This window comes from Cygnus atratus, chromosome 2, assembly GCF_013377495.2.
Source record: "Cygnus atratus isolate AKBS03 ecotype Queensland, Australia chromosome 2, CAtr_DNAZoo_HiC_assembly, whole genome shotgun sequence".
NCBI lineage: Eukaryota > Metazoa > Chordata > Aves > Anseriformes > Anatidae > Cygnus > Cygnus atratus.
This window is the reverse complement of record NC_066363.1, coordinates 3,374,949-3,380,961: the sequence shown is the minus strand read 5'-3', so window position 1 is coordinate 3,380,961 and position 6,013 is coordinate 3,374,949.

Genomic DNA, 6,013 nt, shown 5'->3' with positions numbered 1-6,013 from the left:
AGCCAAGCAGTGTGGCAGCAGCCTGACGGGAAAACCAAAACACGGCCCCACAGGTCCCAGCACACTGGTTTTGTTCAGGAAGACGAAGGGTCGCTCTTTGTTGCCATGATGAATGACTAAAAGTGGCTGGGAGTCCTCCAGAGAGTAGAAGCTCCCAAGAATGGGCACAAAGGTAGAGCTGGGAGTACTCAGGGGATGTCAGTGCTTCCCGTTGCAGGTTGGATCCTCGCACACTCAAATAGTCAGTTAGGTCTCTGGTACAATCATGTTTGGGTTTGTTTTTTTTTTTTTGGAGCACGATATGTCTCAAACACACACACACACACACACACACACACACACACAAAACAAACTGGTGCAGAGGAACATCACTGCCTTTCTCCAAACATAACCCACAGCAAACATGAATCCCACTTGGGGAAGGCACTGGTGTTGCCAGATTGTTGTAATTCTCCCAGAGATATATTATACACATGTAAATTGGAGGTTTATTAAGTCATATTCCCAATAACTGCAAAAATGATGCAAAGATGATGCCCAGGAAAAAATAAATAAATAAATAAATAAATAAAGGGAGGGGTCTTTTTTTAGGAACTGTTTTAGGAACAGTTTAGGAACTTTAAATAACAATCCATGTGTAGTTATGCTGCTTTGCTACCAGCAGGCCCTAAGGTCATCTTTCTAAAAGGGAAGCAAGCTCATTAAAGCAAAAGCAATCTGCTCAGATGGTATCGCCAGCCCTAAATCTGCCGTGCTGCAAGTCAGCGCCGCTTCCAGCCTCGGTGAACCCACTGCAGTGCATAAGGTCAGATGTGTCCCGACCAGGAAAGCCAGACACTGCCCATGTCAAGTGATAAAAGTGAGGGCCTACAAATTACACTTCAAAGCCTCCCTGCTCTTTCCAAATTTTGGTCAGTTTAGAGTGAGAGAACCCTCAGGATGGTCAATTTGATTTAGGGTTGTTGCCTGGGATCCTTTTAATGTCGTGTTAATTTATGAACCAACAGATGTGAAGTAGCTAAGCAGCATCAAGAATCCTAAACCACAGCACGCCCTAGGACACATCTCTGAGATGCTGGTTGGAAGGGACCCATAGTCCAGCCTCCTGCCTCCAACACCGGATCATGCTGACTGTGGCTTGGCCCAGCCAGGATGGGACAGCCTCTGGAGATGGAGGAATCGCAACCTATGCGACCTATTCCAGTGCTGTGCTTCCCTTCCAGGGAGATTTTTATCTGGTGTCCATGTCTTTTGCCCATAGCCATCCTGACTCTCTTACACAGCATTGTCTCCAGTTTCCCCACATACCTTTTGGATGGGATGCAGAGGTGCAGAGCAGGATATGAACCGCACCCCAGACATGCGATGACCATGTCCTGTCAGGGCTTTTGCAAGAAACGCTGAACAAATCACTACTGTGAAAATAAAGGACCAGGGAGAACAAAGGGTTATCAGTGTTAGAGCTAATGCCAAAATAATGCAGTGAAGCCAACACAGGAACGGTTTAAAACTGAGCCCTCCAGCCAACTCACTCCTCCAAAGGCCTGAGATGTTTCTTCAGGCAAGCAGGGAGCATCCCTCTCTGAAGTGCCTCTGGGAGAAGGCAGCGTGGACAACTTTCATGCCAGTTCCCGATGAATTTCCCTCCAGAGCCGAGCTCCTGTTGAGACATCAGCTGGCAGTTACAGGTCTGATTGCTCCTGGTTAAACATGGCAAGCAAACAGCTGGGAGCTGTCTGAGCTGTGTCAGGATGGAAAACGCTCTCATTAGGTAACTGACCCAGGAGTTCAGTTCAATGCTCATGTCCGAGCCACGGCAGCAGATATTGGGTCGTGTTGGGTGTTCCTGGCTCGCAGAGAGCCTCTCATGGCCATTCCCAAAAGGAATTATTCCCATGGGGAACTCAGAAACCTTTATCACTCCTCAGCCAGGCAGGAGCAATGTCCGTGCAATCGCTTGGCTTGCTGCCGCCCCTGCCAGCAACCCCCTACCATGGCCAGAAACCTTCGGGGCAAGCTGGCAGGTGGCTCCCAAGCAAGGCAGGAGCACACTCGGGAGCTCAGAATTTGTGTAGCAAGCCTTGAAACTTCAGCTGCGAGCACACGGTGCCAGCTGAGATCCCCCGACCTCTCTGCTGGTAAAGATGTGGTACGCCACTGCGTCACTATCCACACAATGATCAGAAAGATTAAAGGGGGAAGAAAAGGGTGAAAAAGCCTAACATTTTTGATAGGGAAGGAAATTCCTTACCATGCGGTGATAGCAGGAGCAGGCCAAGCAGATTTCCCCATCTCTCTCTGTGGAGCAGCCAGATCCAGCCCCGCCGTCCCAAGGATCAAGGCCTGGGGCCTAGCAGGCCGAGGAGCTCCTGGCACACACACATACACACACACAAAAAAAAATCTCTGAGGGAATATCTCAGGCCACGACCACCCAGAGGAGGTCCCTCACCAAAACAGAAGCTGTGCTGATCATCTCAGGCTGCCACCTCAACTCCCCTCCCCAGCCTGGCAGCTCTCTTCCACCCCTCAGCTGCAGCAGATTTGCTGTGGGATTAAGAAGGAGACCCCACAACCTCTCTGGGCAGCCTGTTCCAGTGCTCTGCCAGCCTCTTTTTGTCTTTGTGCTGCCCACTGCAGCGTGCTGGTGTGTGGAGGCAGTGCCAGGTCCCTCCTCCTTCCCATCCAATCCCCCCTGCAACCATGGAGGGGGGCACAGGGAAATCCCAGCAGTGCTGCGGGCAGGGCAGGAGGAGGACACAGTCACTACAAAAACAAGCTCATATAAGAGCTGAGAAGGTGCTGAGAAGGAGGAAGGACTAACGGGATCCCGTGAGGACCCTTCCAGCACAGGCAAAGCCTCTCCCAGCCCATGTTGGTGGCTGGAAGCGGCCTGGTGAGCTCCACCAGCTCCAGCTCTGCCCAGTGCTGGCTGAGGGCACAGACCCCAGCAGCATTGGGTCCCCTGTGTCTTGCAGCCCCACCAGCACCCCAAACATCCAGGCACCCCATCTCCTGCTCCTGGCGGCATCACTGCTCACCTTTTTATTAGCAAAGCTTCAGAAACAGGGTTTTTGCCTCAAACGCCTTCCTCTCTGCCTTAACTTTCCGAGCAGTCTGCAGGTGGATTAAGTGCCAGAAATGTATGCGTGCCTGCCTCCAGCCTTCTCGCTAATTAAGCCACCGGGTTTTCCTCTCTTAAACCCTCCGGACCCTTCCTGAATCCTTCAGGCTGAGAACAAAGCCCTGATGCTCAGAACAGCAGAGCCAATATTTAGCACAAAGAATCACACTTTGTTCCTTAAAGACTAGCAAGGCAAAAAGAAAAGGAGATGACTTTGCTTTTGACAAATTGGTTCCAGCCTAGCAAGATTTGCATCCCTGAAGTGATCCTCCTAACGTCTCTGGGGTGTTTTATCTCTCTTTTGCGAATCCCACAGCAAAATCTTCTGGGAGAGCCGTAGCATTCGTACGAGCAGGTAGAAAAACGGGCAGGTTCCCTGAACCAGCTGCTTGGCTCGCCTCCCAGCCTGGGCACCCAGCCTTAGCTTGTACACTGGTGCCTCCCAGTGCCTGCAGGAGAGAGAAGCAGAAAGCTGGAGAAATAACACTTAAAGGCTGTTTCGGTATTTTGATTTCGACTTCAAATGCACCTTGCACCTTCAAATCAGGCCTGGGGGGATCGGGAAATCCTGCATGAGCATGGGTAGTGCAGCTAACGACACAGGAGGGGAACCAGCAAGGCTTCTCCCCGCTGGGTTTAGCACCTTCACCTGCAAAGCCCGCTCCCTCTGACCCCAGCATCTGCAGAGCAAACCAACCTCAGCAAGAAGCTTCAAGGCAAGAGGAACAAAACAACCCCGTGAGTGAGGTGTGTATGGGCTGGATCCAGAGCAGCAGCTTCAGCACCAGCACGGGACACGATGGGGGAATTTTGGCTTGTGAGTCCAAGCCAGCAACACGGCCTGACTACACTGCCAGCTCTGAAGATGCTTCAAGCATCAGAGGTTTCTGTTCTGTGACCAGAAAGTTTCTCAAATATTAACAACTTTTACCTGTGCACAGGCCCCTTTACCTTGCCAGGAGTCCCATATTTTGGAAGGACGCTCTCGTTCCAGACCTTAGGCCAGTGTCCCCACTTGAGCCTCCAGCCAGCCTCATCCAGCCAGCACACACAAATTTTGGGAGGCTCATCGTGCCGGGAGAGCTGGGCCCATAGTGCTCAGCCAAGGCCACAGCGGGTAGGAGGAGGTGGCACCTCCTAGGAGAAGGCCCCGTGTTTGTTTCACACGGTGCATACCGATGAGCACGAATGTATTTCAGAGCTGAACTTTCCGCCTAATTGCTTTTTAGTGTTTCCCTACAAGAGCTACGGAGTAAGGGATTTTGTATGTTAATGTCTTGCCTCGCATAATGAACGAATAAATCTCAGGCCTCCCCAGCTGTACGTCAGGCTATACCGACTGGTGCCCTACGTTTTAATGGTCATCACTTCGAGCCTTTCTTACCACTCTTGCATGAACAAGATTTATTCCAGCAAAGGGAATTCAATATGCTTCCGTGTTTTGCTATTCTTATAACTGAAGTAGGAGCAGAAAGTACCAGCTTTTAAGGGCTTTTTGAGGTTTGCATTACCATTTCTTTACCTTACACACACAGTTCTCCGAGGCAGCCCTGAACCAGCATTTCTAGGGCTAGAAAAAGGGGGTAGAAATTACAGGGAGCCACCCAACCTTTTAGCCGTGTCCTCCTGAAGGATAGGCCTGAGCCAACTGTTAAAGATGGATGAGTCTGAACTCGTGATCCTCTTCACTAAGACGGCGATGAGGAGGCACTGCCCCATCTCCTCCCATCGAGGGAAGGGACCTTTCCCGGTCGGTCTGCCCACAGGCAGAGGTTAACAGCCCTGATCTCCAAACATGAGCCACCAACCCTACCTGAAGTGGCTGAAGAGCACAAGCCAATGACGTTAGACACTTGTATCAGGGCACACGTACACGGATACCACTCATTGCCCCTCCAAGGTCCTCATTTTTGCCAGAACAACGCTTTGGAGGGGAAACACAGCACTGTAAGCAAGTGAACCGGTCACACTTTAAAATCTCTTTGTTAAGCCTGTTGGAAAAGAAACCAGGGGTGGAAGAGCACTAAGTATTCCCGTCCCCAGGGAGCTCAAACACACCTTCATTCCCTTTCAACAGGATGCTGCTTCTTTCCAAAAATATTCTCCGAATGACTCAAGCGGGCATTTATTTGCCGACAACCCTACAAAACAACCTACAAAAGCCACCAGCTGTGGAATAAAGCATCTGAGCTCCTCTGCCCACACCGAGATGTGCTTTAGAGGCAGCCGGCACCCGGCAGAGGCTCTCGGCTGTCCTCACCTCCTGCCCAGCAGCTCCTGACCTCGCTGCGAGGGGCTTCACACCACTTTTTCTCCCTGCCATACAACAGCCAAGCCGAGCCAGCCACCCCGAGGAGGCAACATGTGCGAAGACAGAGCTCAGCTGCTTCTTCTGTCCGCGGTTGCCTTGCCCACTCGCCAGTTTTTACATGCAATTAGGTCACCTTTGAAAGGCAGCGCACAGCACAAGTCGGGTTAGTTTGTTTAAAACAAACCCGTGCATTTCTATCACCTGAGGAGTTGTTTCCTTTTTGGCACAGGGACCCTCTGATCCTCCCACCTCTTTTTATCAGCATCTTCAAAAGAAAAAGGGAGTTATAATTGCTTTCTCCCCTCACCTTAAGAGGAAAAAAAAAAGGGGGGGGGGTAAGGCTGCTGTTCTTCTCTGCTGGCATCTCGAGAAAAAAGCATGCTTTGAGCAACTGTTTATGTACAGGGAAAAAAAAAACTCCTAGATTTCAAAGGGGAAAGCAGTTCAGAAGAACAAGGCTCCCCCCTGGTTTTGCTCATTACCGCCTGCTGTCTTCACACCCTGCCACACTGCCTCCCCCTCATTACAGGGCCAGCCACAGGCTTCTCCCTTCCTCTTGTCAGCGCTGCGATGAGCTG